The sequence below is a fragment of the Ostrea edulis genome, chromosome 8 (assembly GCF_947568905.1).
Source record: "Ostrea edulis chromosome 8, xbOstEdul1.1, whole genome shotgun sequence".
Taxonomy (NCBI): domain Eukaryota; kingdom Metazoa; phylum Mollusca; class Bivalvia; order Ostreida; family Ostreidae; genus Ostrea; species Ostrea edulis.
The window spans coordinates 2,415,732-2,438,266 of NC_079171.1; the positions used below are offsets into that span (position 1 = coordinate 2,415,732).

Consider the following 22,535-nt stretch of genomic DNA (forward strand, 5'->3'; position numbering starts at 1 on the left):
GCACAACGCAGCTCCTTTGCTGTCGTTGGAAGGGGAAAGTTTCTAATACTGTCAACGCGATCTGAGGGAGGGCGAATGCCATCCTTGGAAATTTCATGTCCAAGAAAAATTGCTTTGTCAGTAGCAAAGGTGCACTTCCTAGGATTCAGTTTCAAACCCGACGATTCAAACCTACTCATCACTTCACTAATGTCTTTTAAATGTTGATCAAAACTATCTGACATAATAACAACATCATCCATATAACACAATACAGATCTAAAAGTCAAACCCTTCAAAACTTTGTCCATAAGTAATTGAAAGCTATTAGGGGCCGTCTTGAGACCCATAGGCAATCTGGTAAATTTGTACGTACCAAAACAGGTGTTAAATGCAGTTAAATTGGCAGATTCTTTTGAAATGCCCATTTGAAAAAAACCTGAGCTCATATCAATGGTAGAAATAAAATTGGGTGTGGTTTGACTAAAAGACTCTGTGAGCTCCTGTACATCAGGTATATTGTAAGCAAAATCAAGTGTTTGCGAGTTCAAATACCGAAAATCACAACAAAACCTGTATGAGGTAAGATGAGCCTCTTTACCCTGGGCAGCATGAGATCCATTGTTTTTGCGTTTAGCAACCAAAAGGATGGGGCTAGTAATGGGCAAACTATCTGTTTCACTAACAGGGGCAATAACTCCTTGGGAGAGGAGTTCGTCTAACTGTGTGCGCAAAATCTCTCTCTTATCTGGAGGTAAACGATAAGGCCTCTGATACTTGGGAACAAAATTTGGCTTCATATGTATCTCATGCTGTACAAAGTTCGTAAAACCAACCTGTGGATTTTCTTTAGTCACAAATACATTCTTGTGTGCATATAAACATTTCTCAAGTTTCTCAATCTGCTTGTATGTAAGTACATGTGTACCAGAAAAATCAAAATTTGCACAAAAAGCAGAAAAATCATCTGATTTCCGACACTCTGTCTTGCACTGAGTTACACTCTTAACATTAGTACACATTGGAAATGGCACAATGTTGTAAGAGGAATCCAACACAGCAAAATCGGCCAACACCATACCTTTAGGTATAAAAACAGGGTCATTTCCAGGATTCATGACTTTGAAAGGGATGGTTTTATTTGCAGGTATAGTATTAACCGATCTAGCCAGCAGCAAACCTCTTTTCAGAACATTCACATGAGCAGAAAGTAAACCCTGCACACCATATAATGACTTTCTTGGAACTTTGCCATATACAATAAGCTCTTTGTTAGGTTCTACAGTAACAGGTTTCATAGATCTAACCTTCACTTTGGATTGCATATATCCATTCAACAAATCATTGCATGCACTAAAATCTAGCACAACACCTTTCTCTTTCATGTAATCTGTTCCAATGATAAAAGGGTGCGAGGTACATTGAAAAATATACACAGTAAACCAATGTGTACCATGAGGTGTTTGACCCTTAACCTTTGTAACACCTAAAACCTTGACACTCTGATTATCAGCTACTAATACTGAAATATCACAGGCATGCAAAGGTTGCTTAACAGAGATGGGTAACATATCATACAACGACAATGACATAACAGATATACATTATCCAGAATCTAATAGTGCTGCCACATTGACAGTTTTGAATTTCACTGGCATATACATAAATTTAGTGGTGTTGGAGTCCTGTATGTCTGAAAAAATATCAGACGAGCTCATAACGTCACTGAAAGCAGGCACATCTGTCGCTATATTCTGATAGTCACACAAATGAAAACTGTCACTGCTCACAGGCGCGGTTGTGGCTACGCAAGAGTCACACAACGGATTGCCACTAAAAGTTGTCGCGTCATTCTGTGTCGCACATCTCTGTTGGTAGAGTCTTTCTCTCCACGGTGTAGGCGAAGGGCTGCGATGGCGCGATTTTACCGTCTTCCCGAGGGAGCGCCCTGTTGATCTCTCCTCGGGGCTCTGGAGTTTTCCGACTTCGTGAACATACATGACGCAGCATTATGCCCGAACTGGGAACAAAACGGACACTGAGAGTTGGGGTCAGACACACCACCATCCTTCAATGCACAGGCACGCTGTACGTGACCCACACCTCTACATCGGAAACAACACTTGGAATTCGCAGATTGTTGCGGTGCAGGATCCAAACGTTGTGGGGGCTGTCCACCATATTCCGAGGTTGCTAACTGCTGTACAGCTGTAGACAGGCGAGATAATTCCTTCACGATGAAGTTCATGCTGACATCGGATGCTGACTGTGTCCGTATTGCAGCTGTGGAAGCTGGGGTTTGCCTGTAACCAAATGCTTCCCCAGTCTTGGCGGCTGTAAGAGTGTCGGCGAAACTGGTACAACGTCCAGCACGGACATAAAACGCCAATTGCTGTGGTAACCCTTCAACAAATTTGTTCATCAAGTCACGTTCGGGTTTACCTAGCTTTCGACCTTTCTCCAGAATAATACTGTAGAAATCCTCCAACGGCTGAGTAGGGGACAAACACAATGAATTGAACATCGCTGACTCCATAATCAGAGTTGGGTCCAATGGTGATTTGCTGGTGTATGTTCTTTGGAACTCACTCGAGACGATCCTCCACGACGTCCGTATAAACTCCGAAAGTTGTCCAAACCATACAAGGGCAGGGCCTTGTAGATGAAGATGGAAGGCCGCAATTTTCCGTGCTTCATTTGCATCGAGGTCGTGAAATACACAGTACGAGTTAAATTCGGCCATAAATTTGGCGGCATCTTCATGTGAATATCCGCTAAACTTACGGAGTGAAAGTTTGTCCCCACATGTAGGTACATTAATGACTTGCTTATTAGGCCTACTCACTACCGGAGTCGATGTGTTCGCTGGTGTTCTAACTGACCATGGTGGGCTCTCGTCACATAGGTTCTTAACGAAGGTTTGCTCATTTTCCCGTGAATACGGGGTCAACATAGGCATCGGTCTCTCATCAAATTGAAATGTTTCCATCCCATTAAGCAACACATTATCGGGATCGGGGAATTTTGGATTCTCCGCCATGTTGTATCACTCATTTACTGTCCTGAGTGTTTATGCATATAGTCTACATTGCGATCACTTATCACAAAGTCAAAACACATGCTACTCAACGTCTGTCATTTTTATTAACACTCAAACCCCAACCCGGTCTTTTCCGGAATACATTGTAATAGTAAAACCAACAACGATATACAATCCGGATTGCCCTCTCAGTGACCCAGTATACTCAGATACACAACATTGTATAAAACCTTTGGAATGAGAGAACACATATTGAAGAGTGAAAGAGGTTTTTAAACATTCAAATAAAGTGAAAATGAAAAAAAAAATGAATTAAACACGCTATCTTATATTATAAACTATGGTCTGTTGTGTACATTTCAGATGAAATATATTTTAGTGTTAGGCATTCATTTTCCACTGTAGGGGTATTATTCTCTCTGTGTGTACTTCACGGGCGGTTCCCAAATACATAGCATAAACATAACACAATAGGAATCACACGACAGCCCAGAAAGATAAGATCATTTAAAGTGTCATCTTAGCGCGCCTGGGGAGAATCTTTACTGTTAACTTAAATATCTCCATTGTAAGGGATGCATCGATTCTTTCTTCTGATCATTTAAACTTTATTTCAAAACGTCACTACACAATAGGTTTAATTTAATAGGAGTGATGACGAACTTTGAAAAACTGATTTGTCACTCTACATGTATATTGATTACATAGACCGCTGTTTGACTTGATCCTTGTCATTATGAGATATTAAATGTTGTCTTTTCTCAGGATATCAATCATTGTTTAAGAACCTCTCCAAACGATCGGTTCATTTGAGACAAGGGTGAACCTCATCAGACTGAGTTGTGACTGTTTATTGACTAGATATAACTGCATATGCAGGAAAAAAGTGTTGTTTAATTTAAATCATTCTAAAGGGCAATCAATATTTGATGCGATCGGAATAAGCCATATTCTAATACAATGACATTGAAATACTAAGGAACTGGAGCACAGTGTGTCACTAATTAAGGTAAGTTATTGTTCAAACTTCATCACTCCACTAATACAGTTGTATGATTATTGACTGAGGTCAATACGATGATTTAACAACCTGAACAACCGAAGCATCTAGGCATCTCGGTCATATCCGTCACATGTTGTGTAACACGTTTTATTGAAATTGGTCCAGAGAAGATTTTCAAAAAATATATTTGATAGAATTTAGCAATCCCTATAGACCTGTACAACATTCATACAACGTTTTGTATTCATAGGTATAATTTATAAATTCCTAGACCTGTACAACATTGATACAACGTTTTGTATTCATGGGTATAATTTATAAATTCGTAGACCTGTACAACATTGATACAAAGTTTTGTATTCATAGGTATAATTTATAAATTCGTAGACCTGTACAACATTGATACAACGTTTTGTATTCATAGGTATAATTTATAAATTCGTAGACCTGTACAACATTGATAAAACGTTTTGTATTCATAGGTATAATTTATAAATTCGTAGACCTGTACAACATTGATACAACGTTTTGTATTCATAGGTATAATTTATAAATTCCTAGACCTGTACAACATCGATACAACGTTTTGTATTCATAGGTATAATTTATAAATTCGTAGACCTGTACAACATTGATACAACGTTTTGTATTCATAGGTATAATTTATAAATTCGTAGACCTGTACAACATTGATAAAACGTTTTGTATTCATAGGTATAATTTATAAATTCCTAGACCTGTACAACATTGATACAACGTTTTGTATTCATAGGTATAATTTATAAATTCCTAGACCTGTACAACATCGATACAACGCTTTGTATTTACATATATAATTTAAAAATTCCTAGACCTATACAACATTGATACAACGCTTTGTAGTCACAGATAGAATTTATAAATTCCCACACCTGTACAACATTGATACAACGTCTTGTATTCATAGGTATAATTTATAAATTCGTAGACCTGTACAACATTGATACAACGTTTTGTATTCATAGGTATAATTTATAAATTCCTACACCTGTACAACATTGATACAACGTTTTGTATTCATAGGTATAATTTATAAATTCGTAGACCTGTACAACATTGATACAACGCTCTGCATTCACAGATATAATTTATAAATTCCTAGACCTATACAACATTGATACAACGTTTTGTAGTCACAGATATAATTTATAAATTCCTACACCTGTACAACATTGATACAACGTTTTGTATTCACAGATAGAATTGATCATTTTTTATAGACATGTACAACATTCATACAGCGCTCCGTATTCACAAATATTTTCTTTGTTTCAATCCTTAGACCTGCACAACATAATCTATCATGAAAAGATTGTATAACCGAGCTGTTTAACTAATCTGATAGAGCAATAGTATTTCAATCCCTGTGACAATCATCACATATAAATTATATTCGTGAAGAATGTAAGTATACCTGTTTTATGTGTAAATACATGTGCGTTAAAGATGTTTTGCCATGAGGGCGGGGCTAGGTATTAAACCCTGTGTGCTCTTCCCATTGTCTACCCTCTGCTCGCTAACACCAAACATCTGTCAATGTTAAAATAAGATTCTTGTAAAGAGCTTTGGAAACTTTTTTTCACAAATATTCAACTTAGCATACTCAATTTATGACAGAGACGTTTAAAAGAAAATTGTTTACTCGCTTATGAAAAAGTTACAAAAACTTGATTTTAATCAAAATAAAACATATTTGTCTGATTTTTGGTGTTGACTTTGCTACATTATAATTATTCTAATTATCAAAATCCTGTCCCCATTTCTCGTTCCGCGCTTTAACAACACCCCATGTATGCATATACTTTAGAGCAAAAATACTAAAACATATAAAGATGTATTTCTGCCCAAAGGCGGAACAAGAGATGTTTGAGGTATACTCTCCATAAATGTTTGAAATCTTTCAAAGAATTATATGTGTGTACGTATGTGTTGTGTATGTGTATACATATGTATGGGAGGGACCTGGGCTACCAATTCTAATTATCATGTTTGAAAGAATCTGTTTCGTGTCGTTAGGTTTCGTTTCGGTGGGTTGCGCTTCGTTTCGGTAGATTTCGTTTTGATTTCGTTTCGTACTTTACAGGTACCCAACATGTCCATGTAATAAATCAATATACCATTTATCTATGACGGGGACTCAACATCTCTATGTAATAAATCAATACCATTTATCTATGACGGGTACCCAACATCTCTATGTAATAAATCAATACCATTTATTGATGACGGGTACCCGACATCTCCATGTAATAAATCAATACCATTTATTTATGACCGGTACCCAACATCTCTATGCAATAAATCAATACCATTTATCTATAACGGGTACCCAACATCTCTATGTAATAAATCAATACCATTTATCTATGACGGGTAATTAATATCTCTATGTAATAAATCAATACCATTTATCTATGACGGGTAATTAATATCTCTATGTAATAAATCAATACCATTTATCTATGACGGGTACCCAACATCTCTATGTAATAAATCAATACCATTTATCTATGACGGGTACCCAACATCTCTATGTAATAAATCAATACCATTTATCTATAACGGGTACCCAACATCTCTATGTAATAAATCAATACCATTTATCTATAACGGGTACCCAACATCTCTATGTAATAAATCAATATCATTTATCTATTCAGGGGAGCCGAGTGCAGAGAAATAAAAAATCTGTATATAAACACATGTTAAAATCGTTATCCTTTTGCATAAACTTGTTTCTATTTATTTTGCGCATTATACAGCAATGAAAATATCTTAAAGTATGACATCACAATAAACTCTTTGTCCTGAGGGGATGTACAGAATGCAAAATTTTATTCCAGCAATTAAGTATACATCCGTGTTTTCAAGCTAGTAGCGAAGTACGTATCTACTGGGCTGTAAATGTAGAAGTACGTATCTATTGGGCTGTAAATGTAGAAGTACGTATCTACTGGGCTGTAAATGTAGAAGTACGTATCTACTGGGCTGTAAATGTAGAAGTACGTATCTATTGGGCTGTAAATGTAGAAGTACGTATCTACTGAGCTGTAAATGTAGAAGTACGTATCTACTGGGCTGTAAATGTAGAAGTACGTATCTACTGGGCTGTAAATATAGAAGTACGTATCAATTGGGCTGTAAATGTAGAAGTACGTATCTACTGGGCTGTAAATGTAGAAGTACGTATCTACTGGGCTGTAAATATAGAAGTACGTATCTACTGGGCTGTAAATGTAGAAGTACGTATCTACTGGGCTGTAAATGTAGAAGTACGTATCTACTGGGCTGTAAATGTAGAAGTACGTATCTATTGGGCTGTAAATGTAGAAGTACGTATCTATTGGGCTGTAAATGTAGAAGTACGTATCTACTGGGCTGTAAATGTAGAAGTACGTATCTACTGGGCTGTAAAGACCCTCGGGGACTAACAATCTACCAGTAGAGGCCTCGACCCAGGGGTCATAATGTAAAACTTGTACGGTACCAATTTTGTTGCACCAGATGTGCATTTCGACATATAATGTCTCTTCAGTGATATGTCTCAATGTAAACACGATTGTGCGAAATCTCAGTTCAAAATCTTTAGTAAAGAAGGACAACTCTTGTAATGAAATATCTAGATAGTCTGAGAAATATGAGTTATTTCCCTTTGCATCAATAACTTTAAAATATCTAGTCATAATGGATATCACTGAGTATGAAATGTACACCTGTATAGACTATTCAAATAATAAATATAAGTATGTTTGTAAAACTGTATGACGTCATGGTATTGTGGTAAATAACACAATAATGTAATTCTATCACCTGTTTGTGGAACGAGGTTCCTCTCAGAAGGTAATTATTCAACGCCATTAATTCTGTACAAGTAGCTCTTTCAGATCTGTACTAGAAACAGTATTTACAAAAGTACTTGACTGGTTGAATTCAGAAATATATATAGTACATGTATGAAACCATTATACAGAATTTGATTAGGAGTGAAATGCTATAATTCTTTGTATGAAATCGATATACAAAATTTGATATGAAGCAAAATTTTATAATTTAATAACTTCTAAAGTGATGACTCAACAACGATGCTGATTGAATAAAAAATTCATTTGATTTCATAATATAAAATATATTCGTCCGAAAATTCATCTGCACTACACACGCGGAACATCTTTTCTACTTTTTTCTGGAATTAAGAAATAAAACTTATAATTCTTTTCTCGATGCAGATATCGAAGGAAACATTGGAGGTAAACCTTCATCATTGCACATTTTCCCATCTAATTAAACTTGACACTACTGCGCATAGATGCGAGGTTCTTAAATGTTTGTCTTTACCCCCCCCCCCCCCTCCACATACACACCTATCTAGCTACTAGTTATTAAAAAGATAAAATTAATATAATAACCCCCTTGCAGCAATCCCACGTTTCAAATGAGGAAATTTTAACAATGTGTATACTATTTTACAGAATCCTAGTTATAACACAATGATGAAATATTTCAGCATTCGCATTCAATCATTAAATAAATTGCAACATATTTGACCCCCCCCCCCCCTCCCGTTTTTGCAAGGATTCACTGAGAGTTATTCACAAACCTAGAATTAATCTTTGAAATTTTCAGTCGTGAATAGTAAGTGGCATGGTTGGTTATCCGGGGAGGGGGGGGGAGTCGTGGATTGCATTACCGGACGTGCCAAGGAATTGAAACACTGGTCAGTAATTTTGAGCAGTTCTTATTTTTGGCGCGGAAAAGTGTGTTACTAAACAGTGTGTAAGCTCTTTTACTTCATTATACGAGATTACACAAAGTAAAGAGCTGCAAGGGGAAATCATTTTACTTCAATGAAGTGAATAAAACAGTTTGTAAATGTATGGGGATTTGCTATTTTAATTCATGTATGCATTATTATCAATAACCCATTCAGTAAAAAAGTTCACACATCCGTAATAATTAGACTACAAATGTCCAGTGTTCTCTGTGTAATAGGACCGGTGGTCAGATAGTCCAGTTGGAAACTGTCACATGACAAGAGATTCAGGGGACTCGGGCTCGACCCCGGTCTAGTATGTTGCATTTTCCCCCTTCCTGTTACATGATAATGTACCTCTTAATGAAAACCCGATATTTCAATCAAAATGAAATTTTCATTTAAATTATAATTTTGTATATAGTTTTAATATGTTACTTAAATGATTTGAGGTTTGGCTTAGATTTTGAGAGATTGACTAGTCTACAACTAACACACAGCGTGATCTCAATCCCCCCCCCCCCCCCCCAACAAGAAAGAACTCAAAACTCTTATATGCTAAATGTAACCTTGTTATATAGTGGTACATATTTACAAGTTGATATAAATTTGACAATTTAGAGGATGGGGCGTAGAATACACATGTGATGTTAAAATGAAATTCAGATAGATACATTTAAATTGATAAGACCCGTGCACGGTCTTACTAAACAGGGAACCTTTGAGAACTCTAACGATTTTTAATTATTACAAATATGTAGACTCCTTAACTAATTCAAGCATTGATGATTGTGTAAATGATAAATATATATTACCGTGATCTATCAAACATTGCAATTTGTCAGGAAATAAATGTTAACATGTCTAAAATAAACAAATTTGACAAATAATTTTGAAAGATATGAATAATCAGGGAGCTTTGAGTTCTTTAATTTGATCGGGATCGAGACGACAGAAATTAACAAGCGGAGATGGAGACTATTTTTCTCTCCAATAAAATGAATAAAACGAGCTACAGGTGGATGGAAATTCGTTAATTTGAGTTATATTTCCACTTTCACCAATAACCAATGTAGTCAAACAATCTACATACTTGTAATAATTATAAATCCCCAGTGTTCTTTATAGTTATTTAGTAGGACCCACCTGCGCAACTGATTGCGCAAGGACTTCGTAAGAACTAGTTTTACACTAACCCAACCAGCAGCCGAGATTGTGAGAGCGCGCGAGAGGCAAAAGAAGTTAGTACAACCAGGTTTATTTTTATATTCTGAGTATATGAAAGGAAAAGAAGAAGGTGCACACAAATTCTGAAGTAAGAATCATGTCACGGTCTTCTTTAACACACTGTAGTAGGTACTTTTAGTCCAGAATTTCCTCTGAACCGGAATATCACTTTAGAAAAATCAGTAGTCACTTTCGTTGACATAGTGAAGAGTGGCTCCATGTAATTTTTTCGCTACTTGTTGACTTTGCTAGCTACACATGTATGTTAGGTCTGTAAAACAATAGTTACAGGATAAATGTAGTCCACAGATCACTGGCCCGTGTCACGTACGATTATCTTAATAGATTTACAAATTATATGTTGACGGTGCTACCGTTTGAGCGAGCACAGCTTCAAATATGTACACATTTTGTAATGTTCATGCTTTGATCAGGTTCAGTTTAAACAATATCTATTTGCTGAATACTCATGACATGAATTTTCTTCCAGGATTTTATTTTAAAAATCATAAAAACATGTATACCGTGAATGTGATTGAAATATTTTACTGCTATATAGAGTGATCCCCCGTTATAACGCCAACATTTGTACCTCGGCAATTTTGTCATTATAACGGGGGTGGCATTATATCGGAGGGGGGTGTATAGCTGTCTTAAGAAATCAAACAAATTTTATCTACTACGTCTATGTGCTATTAGATTTCGGTGTATCCGCCATACTCAGATTTAAAAAACAATACTGTATATTTGAACTCAGATTATTATCGTTTACATAATCAGTGTTTGACACTAAGGCACGTCCGACCGACTGAGTCTACTAAATGATAGGTCCGGTCGGGTAAAATGTCGATTTACTAGTCCGACTGGTCGTGTTGAAAAAATAAACTAGAAACTTGATTTAAAGCATAAGATATTTTATTCTTAATTAAAAAAGAATAACTAGAGTGCGAGCAATTTTGATCTGCATGATGACACAATCTTTATTTTTAGTTCTAATATTGAAATAAGTCGCGGTCGGAAGTGATGTTTTAAGACATCTAACAGAGCTGTGGAATTTTTTTCAGAAGCCTGTCATTCAGACAGACATGTTTATTAACTTTGCCTGTCCGAACGGATTTAAGCCTGTCCGAATATTAAGAGTTAAAATTAACATAATTTATAAAACTGAAGTAATTAACACACAGATCGCAGGTTTTAGAAGTTTATTATAACATGTCTTACACTAGTTTTCAAACTCAATTTCTAATTCTCTCACAACCTCTCTCACCATTCTTTCATTCTCATCAAAATCTTGCTCACACTCTGATTCACACTCACTCTCTTCATCATCCATTCTCTCACCTACTCTTATTCCATCCCTAACACTCTTCTTTTTCTTTTCTTTTTGATGCTTGGTCTGGTTTTGATCCCGATGTAAATTTGATCGGCCACGACGCCATACTTTCGCGCGGTTTAGTTTGCCTGGTTCCCTGTCCCTACTATGCGTCGTTGTTAGTGAGCCAGGGAACCAGACAAAAGTTTCATTTGGAGATCTTCGAGTGGCTTCAACCTCACATATTGTATAGGCCTAAAGCATTGCGTAGTGATTAGTGAAGTCATCAGAGGATTACCGAAGCATAAGAAACGACAACTCTGGATAAAGACTGTTTATGCGGTGGCATTTTGTGTTTTTCTTAATGCGGGCCATGCAAACAACATCGGTCATGCGGTCCGACATTTAACCAACTTATGTCAGTCACGGCCAAATTAAGCCGGTCTTGTCGGCATGACCGGCAGTTTTCCACAGCTCTGATCTACTCGATGTTACTGTGTGTAAAGTTATGTTTTAGATGAATTTATTTTCATTTGAAAAAAAACAACCCAGTTTATTTGAATCAAATATAAGAAGGTGTTTATCAAATTAATAAATTACGTCGTAAACAGCCATTTTTTCAGTGATGACATGTGCGGGAATGTCCCTATATTCAAATACGACTTCTCGTCCTCAAGAAAAGATGACCCAAGAGAAAAAAAAGTAAAAGGTTAGGAAGAAACAAATCAGGTAAATAGAGATAAAAATAAAACGGTTGAGATTTCAAATGGACTAGAGAATTTCTGTGACGGGTAGAATTTAAAGAAACAGAAGATGTGTTTGAAAATGAAAGCATTAAATTGATTGACGAGACTAAAGCTCTTTTTTTGGAGACAATTAAATACGTTTTAGTTCATGCAAACTTAATATTTGTCATTTGAATTAATAGTCCAGTCATTCTACTGTTTTACCTCAAACTAATTGCAACAGAAATCGAGAAAAATCGAGAGAGGGGAAAGTAGTCGATTTGCTAATTTAAATTAGCACATTTTCATAGCATAAACTTTGTTATGGCATGGTTCCATAGACACAGAAGAGTTGACAAGGGAGATAATTGAAGTTATGTAGACGCTCTTTGTAGTACTGCATATATGCTGCTAAGTCAATTTTATCCTCTAAAATGCTAGTTTGTTTCAAGTATGTGCTAATTTTTTACCACTAGTTACATTTTCATACGAAAGAAATGGACTTTGTATAAAAGCTCAACGTTATACGATATTCTATATATACTATCCATATCATGTCTGATTCTTACAGACATCGGTTCCAAAACATCTAAAACCAAGTTATCATATAATCAAAGAACTACAATTTGAAAAATATAAAATATTAGAGTCTAACTTCTCTCCAAAACAAAAATATCATATCAATATGTAAGCCCTCGCTAACAACAAACAAAAAGTATGGAAAGCAGTTTTTGCCATTAGTTGATGATGTTTAGCATTAAATGTCGCAAAATCATAAAAACAACAAAAACGCATCTCTTATCAATTAATATTCCTTCAAATGTAAATGTACTTTTTGGTTATTTGTTTGTTTGTAGTTGTAGGTGAAATACCACTTGTAATGATTTCTTTAACGTGCCACCGTCTATGGCGACATGTCGAGCGTTTGGTGAAAGAGTAATCGCATCTTAGGTTTGATACGGCCATGACACGAGCGGCCTTGAACTTAGCTTTTAATTGTACATACATGAGAATAATTTCCAGATGATTTAGTAAAATCAAATGTTTTTCAAGCATTGGACATTTGTCCCTCACAAGTGAATTGCATCGACTTTTTAATTTTCAGGTAGTGATAGAACACTTGACTTTGCAATACATATCTTGGTGATAGTCAATATATTGTGCAACTAAGAGACAAAGGGAGCATAAGTGTAAACAGGACGAGTGCCGTCAGAAATGACTCCATTGTTTCGAAAATTCATTTTTACAAAGACCTAGGAATTTCAACTTTCGAAAAACTTTTCTTAGTTTGTGTAGCTTGTTTTGAACTATTGTAGTGTAGTATGGGGTCTCCGAAACTACCATTGAGATGGTTCAGAATCGCGCACTTCGTCATTATCAGATTAATTCCTTTACCTGCACTATGTACATGGCGAATTCGGATGGAAGATTCCTTACCACTGACACTGTATAAACTATACGATACTGGAATTGCCTACTATCAATGGACAACATTACTAAACATGTGTGAATCAATATGATAAGTCTAACTGGACATCACAAATGAAGTCATTATCTGAATCTTGAAATTCTAAAGAAAATATATAATAGGTTACTATTGTGTGACACTGGTGATTTCAGAACAAGTTGCTTCATAACTATAAGAAGTAGTGGCTAGTACATGTTAAAATAAATCAACTATTAAGTTATGTTTATATAAAGATATCAAAACAAATTTTAGAACCGAAAATTAATTTTCCACGAGCATTCCAAAATATCTAAGATCTTTACTTGCACTATGAAGATGTGGTATACTTCCAATTAGAATAGAAACGGGGCGATACAAAGGAGAAGAATTAGAAGACATACTATTTACACTGTGTTCTTTAGATTGTGTTCCCGTGGGAGAATAAATGGGGCGGCCCTTCGGATGAGACCGAAAAAATTGAGGCCCCGTGTTACAGCAGGTGTGGCATGATAAAGATCCCTCCCTGCTCAAAGGCCATAAGCGCTGAGTATATAGGCCTAAATTTTGCAGCCCTTCACCGGCAATGGTGATGTCTCCATATGAGTGAAATATTCTCAAGAGGGACGTTAAACAATATACAATCAATCACTTTTAATAGATTGTGTAGAAGATGAGTCACGTTTTACTACCTTGTACTGCATACTTAAATCTCAGAACAGATTTTTTACTACTTGTATTGTGTATATCAACTTAGGCTGTATTATTTTTTATTAACAAATTTCCCTTGGCAAACCACCCAGTTCATGCATTCCGCTTATATTTACAAACATTCTTTGATTTACAGAAAACACTATGCGTAATTATTGTCTTTGTATTGCTATTATTTCTTTATCACAGTGACATATAGGTCCGATTGATCGGGTGTTTTTAATTCGCATTTATATGATATGATGTATGTCATTATAATTACTGACTTGCTTTAACAATACGTGGCAAAAGAGTGCATAAAAAATGTCGCCGTGACTACACTAATCCCCACACAATAATTTTTTTTAAAGGAAAATTTGGTGTCTAAATCTACAAGTCTTAATCATGAATGATCAAGTCGCGGTCTTCGCTCAACAACACCTGCTTTTTACTTCGACAAGAATTGTATATTTTGTGCTTTTCTGATAGGAAACGTGGCGTTAATGGCATTTCCATCCGAACTGTAGATTTTTCAAAGAAACTTATAGATATTTGTAGAGAAAGAAATGAGGAATGGTCAAAAACAATACCCTCGTCCCGGCTAATTTGTATGCACCCAATTCAATTTATCACTAAACATGTAGTGTGAATTTTCTAACTCGTAAGCAAATCCCAACACCCTAAGCAAGTTTTTTTCCAAGGTCACGAAAAGTAGGTCAATCATCAAGGTCACAATGTCAAAATGTTTGGTACCATCTAAAGGTTTTGTCACAAAGAATACACATATTAAATATGAAAATACTGTCACTTACCATTCAAATGTTATGGCCAAACTTAAACATTTTTCGGACTGACAAACATTTTCGGACTGACAAACAAAATTATATGGGATCATACACAGGGGCGGATCCAGTAATTGCGACTTGGGGGGGGGGGGGGGGCAAGTTTATGAGGCAGGGGGTCTGGGCTGGGGGCTGCCTTGAACTTCTGCATGGATTTTACAGATTTTATAGGGCTTGAAATATGTCTCCTAAGTAGTTATTTTTACTATTTTCTGTCATTTAGGATAAAAGTGAAATTAATAAAATGACGCAAATTTTAAGGGTTTTTTTTGGGGGGGGGGAGCAAGTTCTTTCAATAAAAGTAATCAAATAAATCAAAACATTTTGTCATTTATTTCTCCGAGAGTGGAAGAAATTATTGCTGCTTTTATCGTTTTACAATTTTCTAAACAAAAGACCACGATTTACCTTAATTTTGAAAATTTTAGGGGTGGGGGTGGGGCTGCGCCTTCTTAAATCCGCCACTGATACACTCATGATTTTAAAATCTCAAACTGTAAAATAATGTTTATGAATTAATTATCACTTCTTTAACTGTCTCATATAAATCTAGTATATCATTTTGTGCCAGAATCAATGTTTACAAGTTTCATATTAACTCTTCTCATTTTCATCGATTTTTCTTCCAAAATAAGGCTTTACGCCTCTAAAAAAACCCATTCATTTGAAATTTTGGTATGAATAATGTAGTTTGTGAATGTTAACACCGTTCCCGATGATTATAGCAATTATGTTTCTTTTATTTCTTTCATGTGTGAAGATAGATTATAAATCCCGGTTTTCGGTGATTTTTTATCAAAATGTACGATTTTGACCCCAAAATACACGTTTCCCCTTTGTTTTGTGCTCTGGATTTTTTATATACGCTAGAGCATCCCTTGACTCACCGTTTGCAAACAAAAACATTTCTGTTGCAATTAGTTTGAGGTTACACTATAATTTTGGCTAGAATGACTGGACTATAAGTACATTTAAATATGGAGAAACTATCAGTTTCTGGAAAGTTGGTCGGGGCTAGTGGATTTCAGGTCAGGTCTAGCAAAAATCATTTGAAGTAGCCCGACTGGTCTAGTGCTCAAAAAAGTAAATGTCAAACCCTGATTGATTTTGAGGTCACATGGTCAAAGGTCAAGGGTCAAACTGGACATAGGAATATACTGTCCGTTCACTATCTTGAGAACCCTTTGCTTGACAGACATCAAACTTAGTACACTAGTACGTCTTCAGGAGAAGATGACCCCTATTGATTTTGAGGTCACATGGTCAAAGGTCAAGGGTTACACTGGACATAGGAATATATTGTCCGTTCAATATCTTGAGAACCCTTTGCCTGACAGACATCAAACTTGTTACACTGGTACGTCTTCAGGAGAAGTTGACTCCTATTGATTTTGAGGTCACATGGTCAAAGGTCAAGGGTCAAACTGGACATAGGAATATACTGTCTGCTCAATATCTTGAGAACCCTTTTCTTGACAGACATCAAACTTAGTACACTGGTAGATCTGCAGGAGAAGATGACTCCTATTAATTTTGAGGTCACATGGTCAAAGGTCAAGGGTCAAACTAGACATGGGAATATACTGTCTGCTCAGTATCTTGAGAACCCATTTACTTGACAGACATCAAACTTGGTACACTGATACATCTTCAGGAGGAGATGATCCCTATAGCTTTTGAGGTCACATGTTTAAAGGTCAAGGGCAACCTGAACATTGGAATATACTATCTACTCAATATCTTCAGAACCCTTTGCTCGACAGACATCAAACTTTAAATAGTACACTGGTGTATATTCAGAAGAAGATGACTCCTATTGATTTTGAGGTCACATGATCAAGGGTCAATACTGTCCACTCAATATCTTGATAACCCTTTTACTTGACAGACATCAAACTTAGTACATTGGTACATCTTCAGGAGAGGATGACCCATATTGATTTTGAGGTCAAAAGTCAATAGTTGAACTGGACATAGTAATATATTGTCTCCTATATTTTAAGAATTATTGGCTTGATTGACACGTACCAAACTTGGTACACTGGTACAGCATAAGGAGTGGATGACCCCTATTGAATTTTAGGTCACATGGTCAATTCACTCTTGACATAGGAAGATATTGTCTGCTCAATATTTTGAATTGATGATAATACTATCAATTAAATGAGGTGTGCGTATAACTCTTTTCAATTTTGCACCATGGGGGGCATGTGTTTTACAAACATACCTTGTTATTTTTTAACATGATAAATGAAAAATATTACTTTCGAAAAACGTGATCCAGTCCCTTTAAAGGTGCAATGGTTAAAAGCTGAATTAGATATTAAAGAAGAAAACAAGTTGTAACTGGATGTATGTTGCATTGCGTTCGAGAAGACGTTGAACACTGGTTGTGTCGTAGGAACGGAGGAATGCGACTGGGCTCCATTTCAACATCAAGTAAAAAGCTCAATACCTCTTCATCTAAATTGCCTTCCTTGACTGAGCCCCATTTAACGCAGTTCAACTTCATTATTATTTACCAGATCAGAAGTCGCCACTTGCTCCGTCATGTTATCGAACTCGTAAAGCACTCAATACATACCAGGAACTCGTGTTTACTATCTGTCTACTTCCACCAGTCAGTGTCCTACGTCATCAAGTTGACTATTTTGTCACGTCATCACGAGGCCTGTGTGTTGTTTCTTTAAATTAATTTGTATTCTATTCATATATTTGGTTGTGTTTATTTTTGGTAGCATCATTAAAAATATTTCAATAAAAGTAAATCTGAATTAAAAAATTTTTTTAGATTCAGGCAGCATGACAATCCTAATTTTTAGGTTTAATTAACATTAACAGTAGTATGATTAGCACAATGTGTCAGAAATTCATGCAGCGTGACACCAGCATCGTCAATACGTTTTATTTTCTTATCAGTTATACAATTTACAGAATTGATAGCATACATGGATTTTCTATTGAGTTACTGAATAAAAACTGATTAGTTACTGCGGTTACACTTTTTTTATTGAAATAAAACATTGATCATTTGAATCAAACACATGTATCGAAACTTCGCCTAATGTTACGTCCCTAGTCTGTTATTGTAGAGTGAAAAGATCTATTTCTCTTCATTAAGTTAATGTCTGTCTCACTATATAATAGGGGTATAGCTGAAGCAAACAATTATATCTGTTTTTGGCGTGTTAAAACCCTTCAAAAAATAGCATTGAATTATATAATTATATGGAATTACAGGATATTATAAGATAGTAAAAGAATAACAAATCCACAAAGAAAATATTCATTTACACTATCTCACCAATAGAAATTACAAATATAAACGTGGAAAATATTTATTTACACTTTTAAGTAGTTAGATGACATGATCATGTTTATTATAGAATTTCTCTATGTCCGATTATATCAGTAAAGCAATCATTGATTGTGGAAATTCTCACCGATTCTGATCACTAGTGATAAAGTTAGATGACTTTCTCAATTAGTTACAGTGATTTATTAGATGGGAAGTTTTCAGTAATGCTGTCCCCAATAGCACGAGACTTTGTATTTGTTATAGCAAGCCATATTATTGATAAAACTATTTTAATCATGTTAGACAATTTGAAAAAGCAAAATTACCAGATATTTTTACATTTTCATAATAACCATGATAACATAAGTATTGTAACTTGTATTAAAAACAGATATATCTTCCGTATACAAGAACAGTAACTCTAGATTTCTCCCCAGGGAAGCGGAAGGTAAATTCATTGCTAAATTTGCTATAACACCATAAATTCAAACGAACAAGATGTGATGGTTTATCGAGAGTTGACTGTATATTTTTATGTCAGAACAAGAACCATGAGAATACGACCAATTCAAAATAGATTGGTATGCAAGATGAATTCTCTATATCATTTCTTGTTTTTATACGCCCGTCTCAAGACGGGACGTATTATGGTATGGCGTTCATATCCGTCCGTCTGTCCGTCCGTCTGTTAGCTTTTTTGTGTCCGACCCGTAACTTAAATACTACAAGGCCTAGAATAATCAAACTTTGTCTGTAGATACATCTTGGGTAGAAGGTGTGTCGCACATTAAAACCAGGTCACTGTGACTTTTCATTAAGAAGATATGGCCATATATGGCAAAAACTTGTCCGGCTCATAACTTGAAAACTATTAGACCTAGAATCACCAAAATTGGTCAACTAATGCATCTTAGGTAGAAGGTGTCGCATCGTACTTTAAGGTCACTGTGACATTTAATTAAGGTGATATAAAAAAATGTTTTAATGGGTACAATCAATGCTGTTAACAATATGTGACGGGCGTATTATGTGCCGTGGCGGTGCACTTTATTTCTACAGGTGACAATGAATTCTATATATCATTTCTTGTTTTTTCTACAGGTGACAATGAATTCTCTATATCATTTCTTGTTTTTTCTACAGGTGATAATACTTAGATGTAGTGCATGACATCATAAAGGGGGAAGAAAGGATTTACATGTGGTAGTATAAACAGCTGTATCATTAATTCTTAGACATCATGATTTTAGAAAAATTTAAAGCTCAGCAGAGCTGATGACTTAAGTGAGTTTTTTATTATTTGTCATCAGCAAACTGTATATCTGTAAATCAATGTTTCACGTTTTTAACTCAGCTGAGCTGGAAACTCAAGTGAGATATTCTGATCACTTTTTGTGCACTGTACGTCTGTACACAAAATTTTCACATTTTTTACTTCTCCAGAATCATTTGGCCAACATCAATTAAACTTGGTACAAATGTAAATGATCCTTGGGTAATCAGGTTGTGCAAAGGAAGAGTCACGTTCCCTTCAAAGTGAAGATAATCAAGAAAATCGAAAAATAGGGTGGAGTCATTTAAAAATCTATTCAAGAACCACTGGGCCAGAAAAGTTGAAACTTACATAAAGGCTTCCTGACAAGGGTACCATCAAGTTTTTGATTGATTGAATATTGTTTAACGTCCCACTCGAGAATATTTCATTCATATGGAGACGTCACTACTGCCGGTGAAGGGCTGCAAAATTTAGGCCTATGCTCGGCACTTATGGCCATTGAGCAGGGAGGGTTCTTTATCGTGCCACACCTGCTGCGACACGGGACCTCAGTTTTTTACGGTCTCGTCCGAAGGACCGCCCCATTTAGTCGCCTCTTACGACAAGCATGGAGGTACTTGGGACCTATTCTAACCCCGATCCACACGGGATATCTGTCAAGAAAAAAAATCAACACCCATGCATGCGTTTTGTTTCTTTTATTTTCTAACTGAATAGAAATGCTCCAAGGGCAGGGTGGGGTATTTTAGGGAATAGGAGTTTTACTGGAGCATATATATAACAAACATCTTTGAAAACGTTTTTCTCAAGAACAACAGGGCTTTAAGCAGTACTGCCTTGTTGATATGCAAGGATACCCAGGTAGTGTAGACTTAAGATTGATCAAATCAGTACCCCGAAAGTCATGCCACTATGGATAGTGAGGATTCACAATAGGGATCAAAGTTTTGCATGAGATTATATATATAGGAAAATATTCTCAACAATTGCATGGTCACTATGGCAAGACCTTATGCTTCATGCCATGATTGTTGATCTTTAACCTTGTATTTCAGTTATGTTGTAACATTTGGGGCAAGAAAAACAAAGAACAGCTGAACAAGAGCAGGGCCAAGGTAACTCAGGTGAGTGATTGTGACTCACAAGCCTCTTGTTTTCTTCCCAGTCAACCATTGCAGTCTTTACATTGTTTTAACACATGCACTTCAGGCAGGTGTATCCATCTTTCATTTGAATTGATTGTATCGGACAAAAATAGAAACAACACAGAAACAGGAGGCCCAGGGGCCTTATAGGTCACCTGAGTATCATGTAACAACCTTCCAATGTTTGAATTAGGTTTGTGTTTAAATATAAGAATTTTACTTTTGGATGGAAGAAACATTGAATAGCTATGTGGTCAGCCCCGCCTTTGCACCAGAACCCCTGACCCAGGGGCCATAAATTTCAGTTTTGAAAGAAGCATCCTTGATCATCATTATCATACTATTAGTTTGTCTACTTAATACCCAGCAGCAGAGAAGATTTTCAAAGAAAGAAAATGCATTTTCACTATATGATCAATAGGGCCCCACCCTAATACCAGAACCCCTGACCCAGGGGCCATGAATTTCACAATTTTGAAAGAGGCATCCTTGCTCATCGTAACCATGCTATTGGTTTGTCTACTTAATACCCAAGGACAGAAAAGAAGATTTTCAAAGAAATAATGCATTTTCACTATATGACTTATAGAGCCCCACCCTAGCACCAGAACCCCTGATCCAGGGGCCATGAATTTCACAATTTTTAACAAGAGGTACTGTGAGCAATGCTCACTAAGAATACCCCCTGCTTACCCCAATCTCCCAAAGGGTGTTGGTAATAGGTATAAACTACCTCTTTTCTGAGTGTTGCTACTTCGATGTCCAGTGTGCATGACCTTTGACCTTTTGACCCCAAAATCGATAGGGAACATCTTCATCCCATGGGTAGTCCATATGTTTGATATGGTGACTGTAGGTGGAAAGAATAACGCTTTAGAGCCCGGAAACCATATTGCTACTTCAATGTCCAGTGTGCTTGACCTTTGACCTTTTGACCCCAAAATCGATAGGGAACATCTTCATTCTATGGGTAGTCCATATGTATGATATGGTGACTGTAGGTGGAAAGGATAACACTTTGGAGCCCGGAAACCATATTGCTACTTCGATGTCCAGTGTGCTTGACCTTTGACCTCAAAATTGATAGGGAACATCTTCATCCCATGGGTAGTTCATATATATCATATGGTGACGGTAGGTGGAAAGGATAATGCTTTAGAGCCCGGAAACCATTGCGTCTACAGACGGACGGACGGACGGACAGACGGACAACCCGATTCCCCCCCCCCACAACTTGTTGCGGGGGGTATAAAGAGGCATCCTTGCTCATCATTACCATGCTATTAGTTTGTCTACTTAATACCCAGAGACAGAGAAGATTTTCAAAGAATTTCTACATTTTCACTATATGACCAATAGAGCCCCACCCTAACACAAGAACCCCTGCCCCAGGGGCCATGAATTTCACAATTTTGGTAGAGGGCTCAACGCTCATTATAATTATGCCCACAGTTTGGCTTCTTGATGTCCAGGAGTAAAGAAGAAGATTTTTTAAAATTATACTCATTTTGATGGTTTTTGCCCCACTCCTCAGGCCCCAGGGGGGCAGGGACCACGAATTTCACAATTTTTGTTCCCCTCTACCCACAGATGCTATATGCCAAAATTGGTTGAAATTGGTTCAGGGGTTTCAGAGAAGAAGCTGAAAATGTTCAAATGTTAACGCACGACGAACGACGACGGACAAAAACAGATAGCAATAGGTCACCTGAATGAATTCAGGTGACCTAAAAAGTTTAATGAAAGTAAATTTCTGCCCGGACTT

The 22,535-nt window shown here is 36.3% G+C and overlaps 1 protein-coding gene across 5 annotated transcripts in view; it reads left to right on the forward strand.

Moving 5' to 3' along the window:
• Positions 1-22,535, forward strand: part of LOC125667452 (uncharacterized) — a 122,732-nt gene that overhangs the window by 74,403 nt on the left and 25,794 nt on the right. The window contains exons 1-3 of one of the 5 annotated variants that reach the window (XM_056147837.1): positions 3,734-4,028; positions 19,493-19,552; positions 20,681-20,749. The exons of 1 other annotated variant lie outside the window; for it this stretch is intronic. The gene's annotated coding sequence lies outside the window, so the exon portion shown is untranslated. Of the gene's footprint in view, positions 1-3,733; positions 4,029-10,043; positions 10,127-19,492; positions 20,750-22,535 lie in introns of those variants that run through there. 3 more of the 5 variants (XM_056147839.1, XM_056147838.1, XM_056147836.1) reach the window with 3 other exon arrangements.